We start from the raw sequence: 22,658 nt of genomic DNA on the forward strand, positions 1-22,658 counted from the left end.
AATCACTCCAAGAAAACCGGCTTATCCGGTAGCGCCCAAGGGCCGGTTTAGACAGCATATTTGAACCGGTCCTCACCATGTTTTAACCAAGTACTTGAAAAGCAATATGCATTAGCCCCCAAGTGCCAAGTACTTTTGCCTGCAAAGTGCTTGGGACTTATTTCCATGAACCACCACTGTAAATAGAGTTCTTCAGCATACATTAGCCCCCAAGTGCCAAGTATCTTTGATTGCAAAGTGCTTGGGACTTAATGTTGCATTATGATAATCCTAACTGCAACCCGGAATTTATACAGGCCACCATCAATCAATTTGAATCTGAGATCTCTGAACTGAAGACTCGCCTGAAAACTCAAGAGAGTGAGACCCAAAAGGCCAATTCCAAGTTTGAATTTAGTATATCCGTACAAGAAAAACTGAAAAAGAAGTTTGAAGCCGAGAGAAAAGCCTGGGCTGATGAAAAGGTTGTTTTGCTCCACCGGGCTGAACAAGCGGAGGCCACTCTTGCAGAAACAACCGCCGAGTTATCCGGCTTAAAACGCCATGTATCTCAGATGGTCTCAGCAATCTTTGGTAAGTTACTCTATAAGTGTTAGCTAGCTTAAATCTTTTTCAACAAGCATCTCAATTTTCATCAGCTCACCTGACCTTGTAATGCAGGCCCCAGGAGTTCCATTCTCAACCAAAGCATGCTAACAAAGCTGAAGGCCGTTTATACCCTGGTGGAACAACTCTACACTGGGTCACAACGTGCCTTAGCCGTCGTGGCTCTGTCAAATGAAGTTCCCACTCGTCTGGCGGATGTGCTAAGGCGGCTTGCCGTGCTACCTCAACGATTCTAGGAATTGAGACGAGCTTCTGCAAGAGCCGGAGCCATATCCGCTTTAAGCCGGGCCAAGGCGTGGCTACCGGAGCTAGACCCGGCCGACATCGCCCTTGGGTATCCCAGTTTGAAGGAGGACGGCACCCCATTTAACCAGAAGGATTTCGCCGCTTGCGTGAAGGACGTATGCCCTTGGCCACTTTGATCGGTAATGACACGGATCTTACCAAATACCAACCGGGTTATGATGCCGAGAATCAGAGAATTCCAACACCACATTATGAAGCAATCAACCTGATCCCTCCAACTCGTAAGCATACCTTCGCCCCTGAAGTTGATCTAGCCGGGTTAATTGATGATGAAGCTGAATTTGAAGCCTTGAGTGGCATTGACTGGAAATCATCAACCTTCCAGGACAGGGAAACAGCCGGAGGAGCGGAAAGGGATGAACCGGAAGCCTCAGGCCCAAAACACCTTTAATCCTTCAAGCGGCTCATGTGTATGTCTTGATGAAAACAATGCTTCATTATTTGGACTCGGGGAGTCATGTAATAGGGTAGAAAAAACGCTTAATTTTGTCGTGCCATCGCGCACTTGTGCGGCGCTCAACACTTCTTAAGCCGCCCTCTTATATTCCCCCGGGTTATGCTTGATCCTCTGCTTTCCTTACGTTTAAAGAGCTGCTTGAAATTGTCCTGCATATAAAACAAATCACAAGTCTCTTGGCGGCTGTGATCCTTCGATTACGCTGCTGGTTTATGTGACCCAAAAAATGAGGGTGAGAACCCAACTCTGTAATATGATGTTTATTATGTGCGATCAACTTTATTGATCAAGGTTAAGCCTGTGGAATAGAAACCACCCTTGAACACTTTAGACATGATCAAAAGATCTTCAAATAAAATCCAAAAAATTGTTTGCAAAAAGAGACTTCAAAAATTTGGAGGCTTCTGATTCGAATACGACTGGAAACCATCCCAACGGGGTTAAGCTAAGATTCGAATACGATCATATAGCCCCCAGTGGCTTTGGCGTTGCCGATCAAGAGGGTACCGAGAGCTATGTCCTCTTTGGTTCGAATACGACCTATGTTTGAACAGGAAGCCCCCAAATGACCTTGAGAGTTGTTTAACGACGCTGATTCGAATATGATCCACGTCGGTTCCCAAAGGGGGTTAAGCTATGATTCAAATATGATCAAGAAGCTCCCCAGTGAGCTCGGCAGTGTGCCGATCAAAAGGGTATCGACAGCTATGTTCTCTTTGGTTCGAATACGACCTATGTTAGAACAGGAAGCCCCCAAGTGATCATAATATTAACGGCTAGATTCGAATACGATCATATGCCGGATCAGCCCCCAAGTGATCATGTGAGGTCACAATGAAAATAACAATGACACATTTACCTTTGGGGGGAAAAAGGATAGAGGTCCTGCCTTATTATTTATCATAATATATACATGGTTACAGAAATATGTACATTATGAGAGCCGGTGGCTCAAGTGTAATAAGGCCGAAGATGAGCGATATTCCACGGCCGGCGGGTCTCCTCCTCCGACTTACGTGAATCTTTGTGTTCTCGAACATTGATGAGGTAGTATGACCCGTTGTGCAAGTTCTTGCTGACCACAAAGGGCCCCAAGGTGGGGATAACTTGTGTGCATCTGTTTGATCTTGGGTGAGCCGGAGCACCAAGTCACCTTCCTGAAAGGTTCTGGATTTAACCCGGCAGCTATGATAGCGGCGCGGGTCTTGTTGGTAAATCGCTGAGTGAGCTGCTGCTACGTCACGCTGTTCGTCCAACAAGTCAAGAGCATCCTGATGCGCTTGTTCATTGTCTGCCTCAACATAAGCCGCCACAAGAGGCGAGTCATGATGGATGTCGCTCGGGAGAACCGCCTCGGCTCCATAAACCATGAAGAAAGGCGTGTAACCCGTAGACCTATTAGGAGTAGTATTGATGCTCCATATCACAGAGGGTAATTCCTCCACCCAACAACCCGGCGTCCGCTGCAGAGGGACCAAAAGCCGGGGCTTGATGCCTTTCAAGATTTCCTGATTGGCTCTCTCAGCTTGGCCATTGGATTGGGGTGAGCCACCGATGAAACATCAAGCCGAATATGCTCCCGTTGACAAAAATTCTTCCATGGCTCCCTTAGACAGATTGGTACCATTGTCAGTTATAATGCTGTGTGGAAAACCAAAGCGAAATATCACCTTTTTCATGAACTGAACCGCTGTGGTTGCATCACACTTACTAACTGGCTCTGCCCCAACCCACTTTATGAACTTGTCAACCGCCACCAAGAGGTGGGTCTTCTTATCCATGGACCTTTTGAAAGGCCCAACCATATCAAGCCCCCAGACTGCAAACGGCCAAGTGATTGGAATCATCCTCAACTCTTGAGCCGGCACGTGAGCACGTCTTGAGAACTTCTGACAATCATCACATTTACTGACTAAGTCCTCTGCATCAGCATGAGCCGTTAGCCAATAAAAACCATGACGAAAAGCTTTGGCCACAAGGGATTTTGAGCCGGCATGATGGCCACAATCCCCCTCATGAATCTCACATAAAATTTCTTGACCTTCCTTAGGGGAAACACAACGCTGAAAAGCCCCAGTGACACTGCGATGATGCAACTCTCCATTGGCAATTATCATTGACTTAGACCGCCGGGTTATTTGTCTGGCCAAAGTTTCATCCTCAGGCAATTCTCCCCGGGTCATGTAAGCCAAGTATGGCACTGTCCGATCTGGGATGACGTGAAGAGCCGCCACCAACTGTGCTTCTGGGTTAGGAACAGCCAAGTCTTCCTCTGTAGGTAACTTGACAGAAGGGTTATGCAGAATATCCAAGAAAGTATTAGGCGGCACCAGCTTTCGCTGAGAGCCCAGCCGGCTTAAGGCATCAGCCGCCTCGTTCTTTCTACGGTCAATGTGCTCCACTTGGTAACCCTGAAAATGCCCGGCAATGGCATCAACTTCACGACGATAAGCCGCCATGAGGGGGTCCTTAGAGTCCCACTTGCCTGATACTTGTTGAGCCACCAAATCTGAGTCACCAAAGCACCTTACCCGGCTTAAGCTCATCTCCTTAGCCATCCGAAGACCATGGAGCAAGGCCTCGTACTCAGCTGCATTGTTAGTACAGGGAAACATCAACCGTAACACATATCAAAATTTGTCACCTTGAGGGGAAGCTAACATGACTCCAGCCCCGGGCCCTCCAATTGCCTGGACCCGTCGAAGTGAATAGTCCAGTATGTGTTATCCGGTTTCTCTTCAGGCATCTGCAGCTCTGTCCAATCATTGATGAAATCTACCAATGCTTGAGATTTGATAGCAGTACGTGGCACATACTTTAGACCATGAGGCCCAAGTTCAATGGCCCACTTCGCGACTCTTCCTGTGGCTTCTCTGTTTTGGATGATATCTCCTAAAGGAGCATAACTAACCACAGTGATAGGGTGGCCCTGGAAATATTTCTTAAGCTTCCGGCTTGCCATGAATACCCCATAAACAAGCTTCTGCCAATGTGGATACCATTGCTTGGACTCAATAAGTACTTCGCTGATGTAGTAAACCGGCCGCTGAACCGGATGTTCCTTACCCGCCTCCTTGCGCTCCACCACGATGGCCACACTGACGGCTCGTGTGTTAGCGGCTATTTACAATAATAAGGGCTCCTTATCAACAGGAGCAGCAAGAACTGGCGGTTCAGCTAACTGTCTTTTCAAATCCTCAAAGGCGGCATTGGCAGCATCACTCCAGACAAAGTCATCTGTTTTCTTCATCATCTGATACAGCGCCCAACCGGCTTATAAACCGACTTAAAGCAGCGATCCGACCCGCCAGACGCTGGACGTCATTTATACACGCCGGCTTAGCCAGAGAGGTGATTGCCTTGATCTTCTCCGGGTTAGCTTCAATGCCTCTATGAGAAACCAGAAAACCCAAGAGCTTGCCTGCAGGAACACCAAAAACACACTTGGCCGGGTTAAGCATCATCTTGTAGACCCGGAGATTACCAAAGGTCTCCCTCAGATCGTCTATCAAGGTCTCCTTCTCTCTGGATTTTACCACAATATCATCCACATAGGCATGAACGTTGCGTCCAATCTGATTATGAAGACAATTCTGTACGCACCACTGGTAAGTCGCCTGGGCGCTCTTGAGCCCAAAAGGCATAGACACATAACAGAAGGCTCCAAAAGGAGTAATGAACACCATCTTCTCTTGGTCCTTAACTGCCATTTTGATCTGATGGTAACCAGAGTAAGCATCCAAAAAACTCAAACGCTCACAACCCGCCGTAGCATCAATAATTTGATCAATACGAGGGAGAGCAAAAGGATCAGCCGGACAAGCCTTGTTTAAATCTGTATAATCCACACACATACGCCAGGTGCCGTTCTTCTTGAGCACGAGCACCGGGTTAGCTAGCCATTATGGATGAAAGACTTCGACGATGAACCCGGCTGCCAAGAGCCAGGCTACTTCCTCACCAATGGCTTTCCGCCTCTCCTTGTTAAACCGCCGGAGAAATTGCTTGACTGGCTTAAATTTTGGATCAATATTAAGAGTGTGCTCAGCGAGTTCTCTCGGTACACCCGGCATGTCAGAAGGTTTCCATGCAAAGATGTCCCGGTTCTCACGGATGAACTCGATGAGCGCGCTTTCCTATTTAGGATCCAGATTGGCACTGATGCTGAACTGCTTAGATGAGTCGCCTGGAACAAAGTCAATAAGCCTAGTCTCATCGGCCGACTTAAATTTCATTACCGGCTCATGCTCCGTGGTCGGCTTTTTCAAAGACGTCATGTCTGTCGGGTCAACATTATCCTTGTAAAACTTTAATTCCTCCGTCGCACAAAAAGATTCGGCATAAGCAGCGTCACCTTCCTCGCACTCCAAAGCTATCTTTTGGCTGCCATGAACCGTAATGGTCCCGTTGTGACCCGGCATCTTGAGCTGCAAATATACGTAACACGGCTGTGCCATGAATTTGGCGTAAGCCGGCCGCCCAAATAAAGCATGGGATGAGCTTCTGATCTTGACCGCCTCAAAAGCCAGTTTTTCCGCCCTGTAGTTGTACTCATCTCCAAAGGCTACTTTCAGCTCGATCTTACCAACTGGATACGCCGACTTACCGGGCACCACGCCATGGAAAACAGTATTGGACTGGTTGAGGCTTTTATCAGTTAATCCCATACGACGGAAGGTCTCATAATAGAGGATGTTGATGCTACTACCTCCGTCCATGAGTACCTTAGTGAATTTATACCCACCAACCTGAGGAGCCACCACAAAGGCCAGGTGACCCGGATTATCAACACGGGGAGGGTGATCTTCCCTACTCCATACAATCGGCTGCTCAGACCATCGCAAGTAACGTGGAACTGCCGGCTCAACAGCGTTCACTGCCCTCTTATAAACTTCTGGTCTCACTTGCACAAACTGGTAGTAAACACATGATACTGTCCACTATTGAGCTGCTTTGGATGGGTCTGGTATCCCCCCTGCTGCTGCTGCTGATTACCCTGGCCGGATTGCTGGTTAAAACCACCTTGATTACCTTGAGAATTCTGAAAATTGGAATTTGAACCGTCGCCCGGGCCATGAAAGCCGCCGCCACCTGAGCCGCCGCCCTGCCCATTGTTACCGTCGAACATGTTGGAATTCTTGAAAGCTTTCATGATCGCGCAGTCTTTCCATAGATGAGTGGCTGGCTTCTCCCTAGAGCCATGCCTTGGACAGGGCTCATTTAACAATTGCTCAAGCGTCGGGCCAGACCCGCCAGACCAGGGAGGTGGTCTCCCCTTACGTTGGTGATTGTTACCCTGCACGTTGGTGTTAGCCACAAACTCCATACTATCATCAGCCTTACGTTTATTACCTCCTTGACTCGCTGGGTTATGCTGAGGGCCCTTGCCGTTGCCATTCTTCTTTCCCTTCCCGGTCCTTTCATCATCAGACGCGGGATCCTTGGTACTATCAAAGTCGGCGTACTTGACCAGAGCCGCCATCAGCATACCCATATCGTTGCAATCGCGCTTGAGCCGCCCGAGCTTCATCTTCAGGGGTGCAAAACGACAATTTTGCTCCAACATTAAGACTGCAGAGCCGACATCCATCTTATCAAACGAATGTATTATTTCCTTGACCCAGCGTACCCAATGGGTTGTAGACTCGCCTTCTTGCTGCTTGCAGCTAGTCAAATCCACAATTGACATAGATTGCTTACATGTATCTTTGAAGTTTTGGATGAACCGGGCTTTCAGCTCTGCCCATGACCTGATGGAATTAGGTGGCTGTCCCTTCAACCAAGTGCGGGCAGTCCCATCCAACATCATGGTGAAGTATTTGGCCATCACCGCTTCACTGACCTCCAGCAACTCCATACCCATCTCGTAGCTTTCAATCCATGCTCCGGGCTGTAAATCAGCCGTGTAATTAGGTACCTTCCTAGGTCCTTTGAAATCTTTGGGCAGACGTTCGTTACGGAGAGCTGGCACCAGACATGGGACACCTCCGGTCCTCGTAGCTATGTCTGCCTTGATAGAAGCCGTCGGGTAAACCGGAAAGGGCTGGTAAGCTGTCAGCTGAGCCTCTTGACGTGCTCTGTCTTGATCTACCGCGTTAAAGCCTCGATGATGCGCCGGGGCATGCCCACCTGGCAAGTCACGGCACCGGACGTTGCTTGAACCGGCCGCCAAAACCATGTGTCTGCTATAACTCGGGCTCCGGTTTGGACGAGGGGTTGAATGAATCCTGTCCCGGCTATATGAATATGCCTCCTGTTGTGCCAAAGCAGTCTGAAGAAGCTCTCTGACCCTATGGGTTTCGACCGCCGTTGGAGAATCGCCCTCGACCGGGAGAGCCGCCAGTCGTGCCGCTGCAGCGATCATGTTTCCCAATGGGTTAGAGTAATGACCCGGTGGTATTGGTATGTATCGAGGTGGGGCAGTATTCACATGGGGAGGCCCCATCACTTGTGGCTGAACCAGCATTCCAACCCCGGGTGCCATGATCCGGTTCATCTCTGGCGGGTTACTAGGCCCTGCACCGGGCGTGTTGAAGAGGTTTCGAGGATCATAAACCGGAGGGAGCCGAGATTGAGCCTTCTGATGCCTCCTTCTCATGACCTCATTGGATGCATTCTGATCCATTGTGAGCCGGAAAGACTGCGCTTGAATCAGCTGAGTCTGGGCGTCCAGAGCCGCCCGTTCTGCGGCCATCCTGATTCCTTCCGCCGCCAGATCTTCCTTGGCTTGCGCTATATCCAGCTTTAACTGTGCCACTTCTGCATCATGTTGAGCTTGATCCGCTGGGACAACCGTGGCGGTTAACAGGCCAGTCATCTTATCCGTGAGATCCATCAGCACCTGAGCCGGTGAAGCGCCCACGATGCGGCTATATCTCCCACGTGTCGAGGCACGACTTAGAGGCATAACCGCATTGTGGTTTTGTCGCAAGAAGGGTCATCTTCACACAATCCCATGTAATGAACAAGAATGGGATAACGAGAGTTGGCTTACAATCGCCACTTCACACAATACATAAATATAATTCATACATCATCCAAAATACACACATAGACCGACTACGGTCAAGATCCAAATGAAAATAAGATAACCCCAAATGCTAGATCCCCGATCGTCCCAACTGGGCTCCACTACTGATCATCAGGAAAAGACACATAGTAACGACCACGTTCCTCGTCGAACTCCCACTTGAGGTCGATCTCATCATCTGCACTGGCATCGTCGGCACCTGCAACTGTTTTGGTAGAATCTGTGAGTCACGAGGACTCAGCAATCTCACACCCGCGAGATCAAGACTATTTAAGCTTATAGGAAAGGATGGTGTAATGAGGTGGAGCTGCAGCAGGCACTAAGCATGTATAGCGGCTAACATACGCAAAAGAGAGCGAGAAGAGAAGCAACGGAACGGTCGTCAACTAGTAATGACCAAAAATGATCCTGAACTCCTACTTACGTCATACATAACTCGAACCGTGTTCACTCCCCGGACTCTGCCGAGAAGAGACCATCACGGCTACACACACAGTTGATGTATTTTAACTGGGTCAAGTGACAAGTTCTCTACAACCGGACATTAATAAATTCCCATCTGCCTCATAACCGCGGGCACGGCTTTCGAAAGATAATACCCTGCAGGGGTGCCCCAACTTAGCCCATCATAAGCTCTCACGGTCAACGAAGGATAAACCTTCTCCCGGAAAGACCCGATCAGTCTCAGAATCCCGGTTTACAAGACATTTCGACAATGGTAAAACAAGACCAGCAAAGCCGCCCGATGTGCCGACAAATCCCGATAGGAGCTGCACATATCTCGTTCTCAGGGCAACACCGGATGAGACTAGCTACGAGTAAAACCAGTCCTCAAGTTTCCCCAAGGTGGCCCCGCAGGCAGCTCGGTTCGAACCAACACTCGAAGGAGCACTGGCCCGTGGGGGTCTAAAATAAAGATGACCCTCGGGCTCGCGAAAACCCAAGGGAAGTGTAGGTGGTAGGTGGTCAAATGGTAAAACCAAGGCTGGGCCTTGCTGGAGGAGTTTTATTCAAAGCGAACTGTCAAGGGGGTCCCATAAATCACCCGACCGCGTAAGGAACGCAAACTCAAGGAACATAACACCGGTATGACAGAAACTAGGGCGGCAAGAGTGGAACAAAACACCAGGCATAAGGCCGAGCCTTCCACCCTTTACCATATATATAGATGCAATAATATAATAAGAGATATTGTGATATGCCAACATATCCATGTTCCAAAATGGAACAAACTTCAACTTCACCTGCAACTAACAACGCTATAAGAAGGGCTGAGCGAAAGCGGTAACTTAGCCAAACAACGGTTTGCTAGGAAAGGATGGTTAGAGGCTGTCATGGCAATATGGGAGGCATGATATAGCAAGTGGTAGGTAGCGCAGCATGGCAATAGAGCGAACAACTAGCAAAGCAAAGATAGAAGTGATTTCGAGGGTATGGTCATCTTGCCTGCAAGGTTCTCAGAGTTGTCGAAAGCTTGCTCCTCGTAAGCGTACTCAACAGGTTCCTCGTTCACGAACTCGTCTCCCGGCTCTACCCAAGACAAGAATACAAGCAATGGAACCACAATCAATCACGGGAAATGCACAAGCAACATGATGCAAAACATGAATGATATGCAAGATATGATATGCGATGCATATGCGTGCTCCGGAAGGGAAAAGATGAACAAGGCAGTAACCTGGCAAACCAAGCATGCCACTGGAAAGATGAGATGATTTCGGTCGAAATCGATATAAAGATCACCGGAAACGGATGCACGGTTTGCAAATGGCAAGCAAAACAAGAATGGCACGAATCTGAGCTTAACAGCATGATAGCACTTAAAATGCAACAAGTAACAATGCTACCTCACTCCAACGTAGCAACAAAGCATATGGCAGTAATCTACAGGAGATGCTTGACAAAATATGAACACTGAGCTACGGCTAGATCACAACATAACAAGCTCAAACAAGCATGGCAAAAGTGCAAAAGATAACAGGTTCACAGACAGTGAAATTACTGGACATGGCAGAAAACAGCATCAGGTAGCACTGTTCAGAGCACGAAAACAACATGCTACAGAAACTTAACATGGCAAAACAAGGCATCCCAGTATTCTACTAAATGCATATAACAAAAGTCTCTTAGTGACCATAAGCCAACAAGGACCATAAGATATGATGACAACCATGTAAACATAGCAAGTTCCGTTAACAGGTTTCAGACTTAGCAGAAAACAGAGCATGGCAGAAACAATAATATGAAGGCATCTTTGTGAGCTTGATCCACTCACCACAAAGTAATTCATGACAAAACAAGCATACCTACAGCAAGATGGCATGTTTATGAAGCTACCCATGGCAAGAGCAAATACATAGTATGTATGAAACAACTACAACAAGGTTGGAAAAATTGAATATCATGTTAACAATCTGACAGAAATATTTTATAGCAAAAGTAGAGCAATATTGAGTCATGCTATGGCACTTCATAATTGCAAACAAGGGCTGGAATAGATCAATTACAACAATATCTACAGAACATCCTTACTGATCATCTCCAAAATATGCATGGATCTCTCTGTAGCCACATGGATACATAGCAACAAAATAACAGCAGACAAAGACTTTGAAAAACTACCAAGTCCCTGAAATCAGAAACATTACGAGGCCTAGTTTGCATGCTTGTGCTAGTCACCACAGAGATCACAAAAATACATGGCATATACCCTTGCAAAGATGGCATGGCATAAAACAAAACACATGTAGAGTTCATGCCCATAAGATGCACAGATTAAATGATACAAAAATAACAAATCCTCAAGTTCTGATAAGTAACAGCAGATAACAGCAACTAGCACTCTTGCACCAGAGATTTGGGCGTCAACATGGACACAAATGAACCTGGTGCAACTGAACAAAATATAGAGCATCACGAGACGAACAATTCGATATATTACATGCCCGAAACGGAGCTATATGCAGAGAGTTATGATGCATTGAACATAGGTACATACTGCAAAAATAACAAGACAGAAATATTTCGGGGGGGATATCGGGGTCAACCTAGGTCAAACCAGATCGAGATCGGGGCTAGGGCCAAGCTCGCCGGAGTTGCGCTCGAGCTCGCCGGAGCTTGGGGAAGAGGAGGCGACCGGCGACGAGAGGAGGAGAGGGCGACGGCGACGCGGGAGGGCGGCGGTGGCTGGCCACGGCGGCGAGGAAGCGGTGGCGCACGGCGGCGGGGCAGGCGCGGAAGGCGGACGGCGGCGGCGCCGGCGGGCTGCGGCGAGGCGGCGAGGCGGGTGGAGGCGAGGCGCACGGCGGCGGCCGCAGAGGGAGGAAGCGTTGGGCGGCGGGGTGGCGCGCGCGGGCCGCGGGGGCGGCGCGGGGCCACGTGGCAGCGCCTGGTTGGCCGGGCGCGGCGGCGGGGATGCGTCCGGCGGCGGTGGACACGTCTGGTGGCGGCGGGGATTTTTTTAGGGTTTGGACTGCGAATGTTTCGGGAGGGGAGGTGTATATATAGGTAGAGGGAGCTAGGAGAGTCCAAATGAGGTGCGGTTTTCGCCCGCACGATCGTGATCGAACGACCTACAGCATGGAAGTGACTTAGAGGAGCTTTGGGCTGTTTATATAGGGGGTTTTGCTGCAACACAAAGAAGGCATCTGCGGTTACCCGGTTAACCGTTGGGGTACCAAACGACCTCCAAATGGAACGAAACTTGACCGGTGGTCTCCCGGTGGTATACCAAGGCCACTTGACAAGCCTCGGTCCATTCCGAGAACGTTCAACACCCGCTCACAAAAAGAAACAAGAGGGGTGCGCCGGAGGAGGTGGGAGCACCGGATTGCAAAACTGACAACGGGGAAAAAGCTCGGATGCATGAGACGAACACGTATGCAAATGCAATGCACATGATGACATGGTATGGGATGCATGACATGAACAAAATGCAAAACGAGAAACAAAACCCGACAACGGAGGGAATATCATAACACATAGCCGAAAATGGCAAGAGTTGGAGTTACAAATATGGAAAGTTACATCCGGGGTGTTACTGCCGGCGAGTGCACAGGACCTCCTGCCCCAGCGGCGGAGTTTTGAACAGGTTGCGTGCCGGCCATGAAGATTCCAACCCGGCTAGGCGGCTCAAAGGGGTCCGGAATACTGTCGCCATCGGAACAACCCCGGAGCCTGCCGTCTTGAAGTTGATACAACGAGTCCGTCTCACCTGTGGACGATTCACCATCAGAGCAGACGGCTGTCTCATCACCAGATCTAGATCCTTCAGAAAGTCCTCCGTGGATGCATCCCACGAAAGCATGCTTCAAGGTAGGCAGAGTCCGGGCGGGTCTCGCACGCTGAGCCGTCTCGACGAGGTCGGTGCAGATGTCCGGCTCAGGGCCCCGCTCACCAATCTTGCAAATGAAAACGTGGATTCCTCCAAAGGGGACCCGGTACCCCGTACTCGATTGAGTCGGCGTCGGGGCCCCAGCCTGCGTTGCCGATGTAGAGCTTGCCGCGACGACTCTTGGTCATCCGGCCCACAGCGTATCCCTTGAGCCCTTCGAAGCTGCCCTTCAAGAACTCAAATCCACCGTGCGCTGGCCCCATGGTGGGCGCCAACTGTCGTGGAATTGTCACGGCAGATGTCCTCATGAAAGGACTTAGTCGTGGAGCCATCGCAACTAGGAAGCTTAAAGGGGTTAAGCGGGACAAAGGACACGAGGGTTATACTGGTTCGGCCCCTTACGGTGAAGGTAAAAGCCTACTCCAGTTGAGGTGGAATTACTAGGGTTTCGATGACCAGGGAGTGAATCCGCTATGCCTGGCAACCGATTTGATGTTACATCTCTTGAACCGCTGCTGGGTCATCCCTTTATATACAGAGGTTAACGCCCAGCGTCTCTCAGAGTCCCGGCCGACTCATAATCTGTGTCCGTCTCGGTCTCTTAACTATTCTTGCCTTACAATACAAGTCATGCCATTACGGCGGTTTATCACTACGGGCCTTAAGTCGCCTATGGGCTTTAGGCCCTTTACTGAACTGCCATCTTCAAGCTTGATATTGGGCTTCATATGATGAATCGCCATAACGTATCCCGGCCCTCCTGGGCGGGTTACGCCAGTAGTTATATCCCCAACAGTGTTTGTCCTCTTGTCCTAGTTCCAGGCGAGGCTGGCTGGTCCAGCCGGAGGCAGAGAAGAACGACGATGCTGCCAGTGAGCATGATGGCGACCACCGGAGCAGAGGATCACCGGCGGGGGTGCGGAAATTGAAGGCAGAGCCGGGGTGTGCAAGCGGAGGGGCTGTCGAAGGCACGCGCGTGGGGTGCTCGAGCACGAGCTCAGCTCATCTCAGGTACGCGAGGTCCGGCATGGCAAGGCAGGCAGGGAACGCGCGCGTGACTGCTGCACTGCAGGGCGTGCACGTGAGGCGTGTGAGGCAAGGCTTTAGCAAGGCGGTGAGGGGCGCAGGGCTAGTCGCAGGGGCTACTGAGGGAGTCCTGGACTAAGGGGTCCTCCGGCGTCCGACCTATTAGACATGGGCCGGACGGATGGGCTGTGAAAATACAAAGACCAAAGGCTCTACCCGTGTCCGGATGGGACTCTCCTTGGCATGGAAGGCAAGCTTGGCGTCCAAATATGAAGATTCCTTTCTCTGTAACCGACCTTATGTAACCCTAGATCCCTCCGGTGTCTATATAAATCGGAGGGCTAGGTCCGTAGAGGCGGATCATCATAATCATAGTCAGACATGCTAGACTTCTAGGGTTTTAGCCATTACGACCTTGTGGTAGATCAACTCTTGTAATACTCATATTCATCAAGATCAATCAAGCAGGAAGTAGGGTATTACCTCCATAGAGAGGGCCCGAACCTGGGTAAACATTGTGTCCCCCGTCTCCTGTTACCATCGACCTTAGATGCACATTTCAGGACCCCCTACCCGAGATCCGCCGGTTTTGACACCGACAACGACAGGAACTAGCCAAAAGTTACAGACTTCCCGGAGCACCAAGAGCACAGGAAAGATACGGATGAAGCGACGCCTACGGTGATCTATTAGCTACAGGAAAGATCAGGGAGGTAGCTGGGTATACCTAGTATACCTATGGCACGAAGGTGTGGCCGGGGATGTAGCAGATCGTCAGCGGGGAGGCGAAGAACTCCTGTGGACTTGCTGTTCTTGAAGAAGATGATGTAGTGGAAGAAGATGTCGAGGGACTTGGCGATCCTTGGGCGTGATCAACATCAGAACGGAATCGGGACAGTGTGTACATGCTCGTGGATGTCGACGGGGTGGCCATCAACGCGAGCTTTTCTGGTGGCGAGCTCGACCAGGAGCCCGCCATGTTGTCGGGCAGCGGCGATGGGGCGAGGTGGAGCTACCCTTACCTGGTTGGCGGTGTGGATGAGGAAAGTAGGAGGAAGGGGAAACCCTAGGGAGCCCAAGGGTGGCTTTATAGGGGGCGCGGGCACGGCTGGCTCGCCACCATGGCCATGTACTCGTGCCCCTTTTTTTTTACTATGAGAGAGAGGTGTCGTGAGGAGGAAGAAAAAGGAGAGAAGGGAGACGCTGGCAGGTAGGGTCGAGGGGGTGCACAACAGGAGCTTGGGGATGGATTTTACCAGAGAGGCGATGGTGGGCTGTGGCACTGCGCGAGAGCTGGGCTTCGGTTGGGATGCGCTGCTGGGTTGCTGCTGCTGCTTCTGCCATTATTCATTTCTCCAAACAGAAGCAAAAGCAATATGCCCAGAGATAAAGGAGAGGGGTGAGGAAGAAATGGATATACCCCTAGACTCCTGGAATTATGTAGTATTTGGTAAAATTGAGCTGGATATTTTTAGAGGTAGAAAAATAAAACAAGTTTGAATAAAATTCAAACTTGTGCCATTTTTGAACCCAACCAAAACAACTCCAAATTAGATGAAATTTGATAGAGAGGAGGTAGGCATGGTGCAAGATTTATTGGCAATGATTGAACATTAATGGAGTCATCAAAGAAGGCACTTGCATGAAGAAGTAAAAGAGTAGGAGGAAGAAGAAGAAGGAGGGGTGTTGCATGGGACATATGCATGAGCAAGCAACATAACAAACATAGTGCAAGCACAACAAGATGGATACAACAATGCACATGATTAGCATGAAGAATGCAAAATGACAAGAGGCATAATGCAACTTAACGATGATGAGCATGGCATATGCAACAAATAAACGAATAATGCAAAACAAGATGACAATGGCAAACACACCATGACCAAGATAGAAAACACAAGGATGGCATGTCACTAACATGAACATGGCAACAAACAACTTAAACACATGACAACAGCTAAAATAAATGGAAGGCAACTGGAGCATCGGTCTCGGGGCGTCACAACACTCCTCCAATTACAAGAGATCTCGTCCCGAGATCTTAGGAACGAGACAGAAGAGGAATAGGATGACAAAGTTGCTCCTCGGAAAAATGAGTGAAACCAAAGAACCTTGAGAGGTTAAACTATTCCAAGGAAAGGATACAACGGAGATCAACGATGTTGTAAATACTCCTTTAGAAAAGATGAACAAGGAACATTATGAGAACCTTGTAGGTATAAATACATGAAACAAGAGCTCAAAGAACAAGAATGAATTTGAAACCACTCCGGCTAAAAGGAGATAGAAAAGGAATTCGAGTGAAGAAATTTGGGCAGCACTCCGGCTGAAAAATGGAAGGAATAGAACATGAACTTCACAAAATGGGATGACACTTTACGAGAGCTATAACACAATGCCTCCGAAACAATTGAAAGAATGGAATGAAAAGAACGGTGAAGGAAACAACATCTTCTACCACAAATGAATTTGAAAAGCACCCTTATGAAGAAGGGTTGAACGGAGCTGTTGAGAACATCGCCAAAAAAGAATAAGCTTGTTGTGGACTTATGGAAAAAAACATCTCAAAACTTGAGGTGAAATTATGCCACAACCAAATGCCTGAATAGCTGAGAAGAACGAAGAAATGCAAAACTCCACTTCAAAAGAATACGGAGAATTAATTGCACCTCGAGACGCAAGAAGAAAAGATACTTGAGCTCCTCCAACAAGAATCTTGATGAACACTTGAAGAATGAAATAAATCCTTACGAACCACCACGAAGAACTCCGGTAACAAAATGATGATGAGATAGAATTGAAGGATGAAAAGAATAAGATTAAAGCCTTGTAGTGATTGAGATGGAGGTTCCGACAAGATGGCCGAGGAAACTTTGAACTCCGGAAAGGAAAAGATGAAAAAGCTTCAAACCTGGAATGTGATATGATGAACAAACTCTGAAAAGAAGAGATTAATCAACATGACGAAAGAATAATAAGAATTATGTTATGCTTATCCTCCACCAATTAAATTGATGAGAAGCAACGGATTTGCATACTAATTATTCACGTTGGAAAAGATTAAGAGAGATATAGCGCGAACATGGGAATGTCTTCATGAACCACCGGTACGATTTGTAAAGAACGAATTAATTGATAGGATAACAACGTAAAAGGTATCTTGAATGAACCACCGTAAGAATTTGAAAATGAATGAAGAAAGCGAATTACTCGCCCGGAAGAATTAGAAAAAGCACAAATGATAGCTGGAATTTGAGGACGAAGAATTCTTCTGGAATGATGGCCTTCGGTGAAACGAAACGGAAAACAACTCCTGACATACTCGAGATGGGAAGGAAAAGAATTCTTGACGATCGGAACAAAATAAGAGGATAGCAACAAGCTAGCACCACGAATCTCTGAGAGAATGGACACTATTTAGAGGAAACTCTTCTTCGGTCTTCACACGTTGAGAATGACGATGAGGAACACCACCAAAATTGTTGAGATACTCCGAGAGAATGAAAGCGAAGAGGTTGAACCAACAATGAAAATAATTTGAAATCAATCTTGGAAAAGCATCTAACTGATGAAATTCATTCTTACGTCAAACTTCGAAAGGAATTTGAGAATATCTCCGGGAAAATTAGAAGAGTCAGGTAAGATCCTGGGAAAAGACCTGTGGGTTAGGGCCCACTGAAAAGAAACACCGTTGAAAAGGATTGTTTGAATGAGAAATGATGCACCCGAACAATTGAAAGACTCGAATGAGGTGACAACCTCGAAATAATTGAATGCAAACACAAATCTTCTGAGATGTCTTCAGCACTCCGGAAGGATAAACTGGCGAGAGGCGAACGAGCAAGGGGAAACACTTGAGTCGAGGAAAGGAATATGATCGACAATGAAAACTTGAATTAGATCCACCAGAAAGAAAATGAGATGAACAATGACTAACTAGAAAAAATTTTACTGGTTGAGACAATTGAGGAAAGACTGAAGAGACTCTGCACGAATGAAATTGATGGTCGAATAGAGGTTGAGACTCCGGGAAGAAAAGGGGTGGGAGGGCGGGAAAACAAAGGCAACTTGGAACGAGGAACTGACGAATAACTTGAAGAGAAAAGAACCGGTTGAAATGATTGAGGAAAGAATGCAAAGGCCTCGCACGAGTAGGATGGATACTCAATTACGGACTCCGGCTCCGAGAAGAAAAAGGGTGGGCGGGTGGGAAAAAGAAAGACAACTTCGGACGACATTCCTTATCTTCGGACGGGGAAACAACATCGTTGAGAAAGAACTGAGGATTGATCTTGCAAAAGACAAAGAGGGTCGAATCAACTGGATGAGAAATGCAACAGATGAAAAGAGCTGACGTCGCAACGATCGAAAAACTAACTTTGTGACCCTAAAGAAAAATTTGAAGGGGAAGAGGAGTAATTCAAAACACCTATGTCAAGATACCTCACTAGAGCGATGAAGGGGTTGAGGAGTAAAAATAATTCCTACTCTCTGATATAACTAGACTCCGAAAAAGTTTTTCTTCTAGACTTGACAACGGCCAACTACATCAATGAAGGGGGCTCCTATGGTCGGTCGAGGCTCTGATACCAACTTGTGATGCCCAATATGCGATCCTATCCGAGAGGAACTCGAAGGTCCCATCAAGGATAGAGCCTCATATTGAAGACGCTTTTGCAAGGTGGATATCATTACATCGTACCATTACATAATAGCCGGGGATACATACAAAGGCATACAAATGCCACATGAATATCTCAAACATCATACATGAGAACAACATCCAACTACGGATGAAAGACAAATAGAAACTCAAATGACATCCACCCTGCTAGCCCAGGCTGCCGACCAGGAACCTATCCCTTGAACGAAGGAGAAGTAGAAGAAGAATTCCAAAACAAGTAAACATCGCTCTCACGTCATGATCATCACATTACCTGTACCCGCAACTGTGGTTGTAGTAATTTGTGAGCCACGAGGACTCAGCAATCCCATTACAATGGGTATCAAGACTAGCAAAGCTTAATGGGTATGGAAAGGATAAGTGGTGAGGCTGCAGCAAGCGACTAAGCATTGTATGGTGCCTAACTTACGAGTACAAGAATAAGATGAGAAGCTACGCAAACAGTCGCAAACTAGTAATTCGGAACATAACCCCACCGTGGTCTTGAACTACTTACATTCAAACATAACCCCACCGTGTTCTCTTCTCGACTCACTCGAAAAGAGACAGTCACAGTTACGCACGCGGTTGGTGTATTTTAATTCGGATCTGGTGTCAAGTTTTTCTACAACCGGATATTAAAAATTCCCATCTGCCACATAAACGCGGGCACGACTCTCGAAATTTTAAACCTTGCAGGGGTTTCCCAACTTAGTCCATCACAAGCTCACGATCCGCAGAGACAATCCTCCATCTCGGGACCCTCCGACCAGACTCGGAATCCCAGTGCACAAGATATTTCGACAATGGTAAAACAAAACCAGCAAGACCTCCCAGTGTGCCGACATCCTGATAGTAGCCGCGCGTATCTCGTCTCAGGCCACGACCGGATGAGCAGTCCGTACAACTAAAACCAGTCCTCGAGTTTCCCCGTGGCGGCGCTGCAAGGGGCTCTAGTTTGGACCAACACTCATGAGGAGCACTGGCCCGGGGTTGTTAATTAAGTCCTCGGGGCCTGGGAAGTCCCTATGCAAGTTTTAGTTGTTATTAGGCAAATGGTAAAACCAATGTTGTGCCTTGCTCGAAGAGTTTTATTCAAAGCAAACTGTCAAGAGGGGCCCATAAACCCTCACCGTGTTAGGGACGCAAAATCAAGGAACATAACACCGGTATGACAGAAACTAAGGCGGCAAGAGTGGAACAAAACACCAGGCAAAAGGCCGAGCCTTCCACCCTTTACCAAGTATATAGATGCATTAATTAAATAGGAGATATTCTGATATCCATGATATCCATGTACCAACATGGAATGACCTACAACTGCACCTGCAACTAGCAATGCTATAAGAGGGGCTGAGCAATGCGGTAACATAGCCAAACAACGGTTTGCTGGGATGGTGAAAAGGTTAGAGGCTGTTTCATGGCATAATGGGAGGCTTGATAAACAAGTGGTAGGTAGCGCCACATAGAGATATCATCGAGACAACTAGCATAGCAAAGATAGTAGTGATATCCAAGGTGACGGTCATCTTGCCTGAAATCCCGCTAGGAAGAAGACCGAATCCATGAAGTAGACGAACCAACGAAGTCGAACGAATCCTCACAATCGCAACGAAACTGGGAACTATCAAGAAGAAGCACAACCGGAAAGAAGCAAACAACATGGTAAACACACAAGCATAAACATGGAATGGAAGAGAACATATGCTACATGCACGAGGAACATGAATGCATATGAAGAATGCAAAAGACGGAGCTAAGGGGCTACCGGTACGAGGGATACATCAATGGGAAAGAAATGTTGGAAACAAGATGGAGATGGGCAAGCTCTTGGCAAACCAAGCATGCCATTGGATATTGGAAGAGTCTAGTTGAAAACGATATAAAGATCACCGGAAACGGATGCACGGTTTGCAAATGATGAGCAAAACAAAATGTAATGCAAAGCTGTTTAAAACAGCAACATGCCAACTTGGATGCAACGTTTGAATATGCTACAACACTCAAACATGGAAAAAAAATGGCATGTCATTTAAGTACATAACATCTAGTACAAAACATGATTACTGAACTATTTCTAGAACTCACTAGATCATCACCAAGACTAGAACAGATTCAGAATGCAATGTTTAGGACTAGTAAACTACATGCAGAAGGAACTTATCATGGCAAACTAGAACATGGAATTCAGGTACTAAATGTATTTAACAAAACTCCCTTAATGAACATGGTCCAAATCTCTACAGATATGATTATAGCATCAATGCAAAATGGCAAGTCATATAAGCAGTTTCACACTTGGCAAAAAAATAAACATGTCATGACAGAAACAGATTTAGGTAGGCATGTTTTCAAGCTTGTTGCACTCACTAAAATACATATCATGGCATGGGATAATAACCAGCAGTAATATGGCATGCTTGTGCTCCAATTCATATCATAATATATCTCATATGAAAATCACACAAAATCATGTAAAAATGCTAAAATGGCATATGCCGTAAAAATAATATGTTCACAAACTTGCTCAGATGATGAAATGGATGCCACAATTGGATTTTTGGGATTTTTCTACACCAAAAAGATATATAATATGTGGGGGTTGCTATAGAATGCTCACAAGTGCATTAAGTGAAATACTCGCATAAATGGATATTGACAGAAATGGAAATCTACCAGAAATGGAATGTCCAGGTTTAGACATGGCCCAAAATGGAAACCAGGCACTTTACATATTTGAAAATCGCCGGGGTTTAAAATGGCTTAGTGGAAGACAGGTGGGATGCTTCTTTCAGTGGCACACTGAAATTAAAAATAGCCTGGGATTCAAGCCCGGGTCTCCCCGTTGGAGAAGCAGGGGCGCAACCAGTGCGCTGCTGCTGCATTCGTTGCAAGGAAGGGGCATTGGTTCTCTTGTCCTAGCTCCACGCAAGGCTGGCTGGTCCTGCCGGAGGCAGAGAAGAACGACGACGCGGCCAGCGAGCATGATGGCGACCACCGAAGCAAAGGATCACCGGCGGGGGTTCGGAAATTGAAGGCGGAGCCGGGGTGTGCAAGCGGAGGGGCTGCCAAAGGCGCGCGCGCGGGGTGCTCGAGCACGAGCTCGAGCTCGTCTCGGGTACGCGCGGTCCAGCGTGGCAAGGCAGGCAGGAAGCGCGTGCGTGGCTGCTGCAGTGCAGGGCGTGCGCGCGTGGCGGGTGAGGCAAGGCTGTAGCGAGGCAGTGAGGGGCGCAGGGCTAGTCGCGGCAACGACAGGAACTAACCCAAAGTTACAGACTTCGTCGGAGCACCAAGAGCATAGGAAAGATACGGATGAAGCGACGCCTACGGTGATCTATCAGCTACAGGAAAGATCAGGGAGGTAGCTGGGTATACCTAGTATACCTATGGCGCGGACATGTGGTCGGGGATGCAGCAGATCAACGGCGGGGAGGCGAAGAACTCCTGTGGACTTGCTGTCCCTAAAGAAGATAATGTAGTGGAAGAATATGTCGAGGGACTTGGTGATCCTTGGGCGTGATAGATGTCAGAACGGAACCGAGACAGAGTGTAGATGCTCGTGGACATCGACGAAGTGGCCATGAATGCAAGCTTGCCGGTGGCGAGCTTGACCGGGAGTCCGCCATGGCGTCGGGCCGCGGCGATGGGGTGAGGTGGAGTTTCCCTTACCTGGCTGGCGGCGCGGAGGAGGAAAGGAGGAGGAAGGGGAAACCCTAGGGAGCCGAGGGGTGGCTTTATAGGGGGTGCGGGCACGGTTCGCTCGCCACCGTGGCCATGTGCTCATGTCCCTGTATTTTTACTGTGAGAGAGAGGGGTTGTGAGGAGGAAGAAAAACGAGAGAAGGCAGACGCTGGTAGGTGGGGCCAAGGGGGTGCACAACTGGCGCTTGGGGAGGGATTTTACCAGAGAGGCGATGGTGGGCTGCGGCGCTGCGCGGGAGCTGGGCTTCGGCTGGGCTGCACCGCTGGGTTGCTGCTGCTACTGCTTCTGCCATTATTCATTTCTCCAAACAGAAGCAAAAGCAAAATGCCCAGAGATAAAGGAGAGGGGTGAGAATGAAATGGATATACCCCTAGACTCTAGGAATTATGTAGTATTTGGTAAAATTGAGCTGGATATTTTTAGAGGTAGAAAAATAAAACAAGTTTGAATAAAATTTAAACTTGTGCCATTTTTGAACCCAACCAAAACAACTCCAAATCAGAAGAAATTTGATAGAGAGGGTGTAGGCATG

The 22,658-nt window shown here is 48.0% G+C and overlaps 1 long non-coding RNA gene across 1 annotated transcript; it reads right to left on the bottom strand.

Moving 5' to 3' along the window:
* Positions 1–8,289: 8,289 nt before the first annotated feature.
* On the bottom strand, positions 8,290–22,123 carry LOC141042352 (uncharacterized). The gene is made up of 3 exons (XR_012204781.1): positions 21,800–22,123; positions 19,959–20,048; positions 8,290–8,604 (listed from the first exon to the last, which is right to left on the bottom strand). It is a non-coding gene; the product is annotated as an uncharacterized lncRNA (long non-coding RNA).
* Between the last annotated feature and the right edge of the window lie 535 nt (positions 22,124–22,658).

This window comes from Aegilops tauschii, chromosome 3 (genome assembly GCF_002575655.3).
Source record: "Aegilops tauschii subsp. strangulata cultivar AL8/78 chromosome 3, Aet v6.0, whole genome shotgun sequence".
Classification (NCBI taxonomy): domain Eukaryota; kingdom Viridiplantae; phylum Streptophyta; class Magnoliopsida; order Poales; family Poaceae; genus Aegilops; species Aegilops tauschii.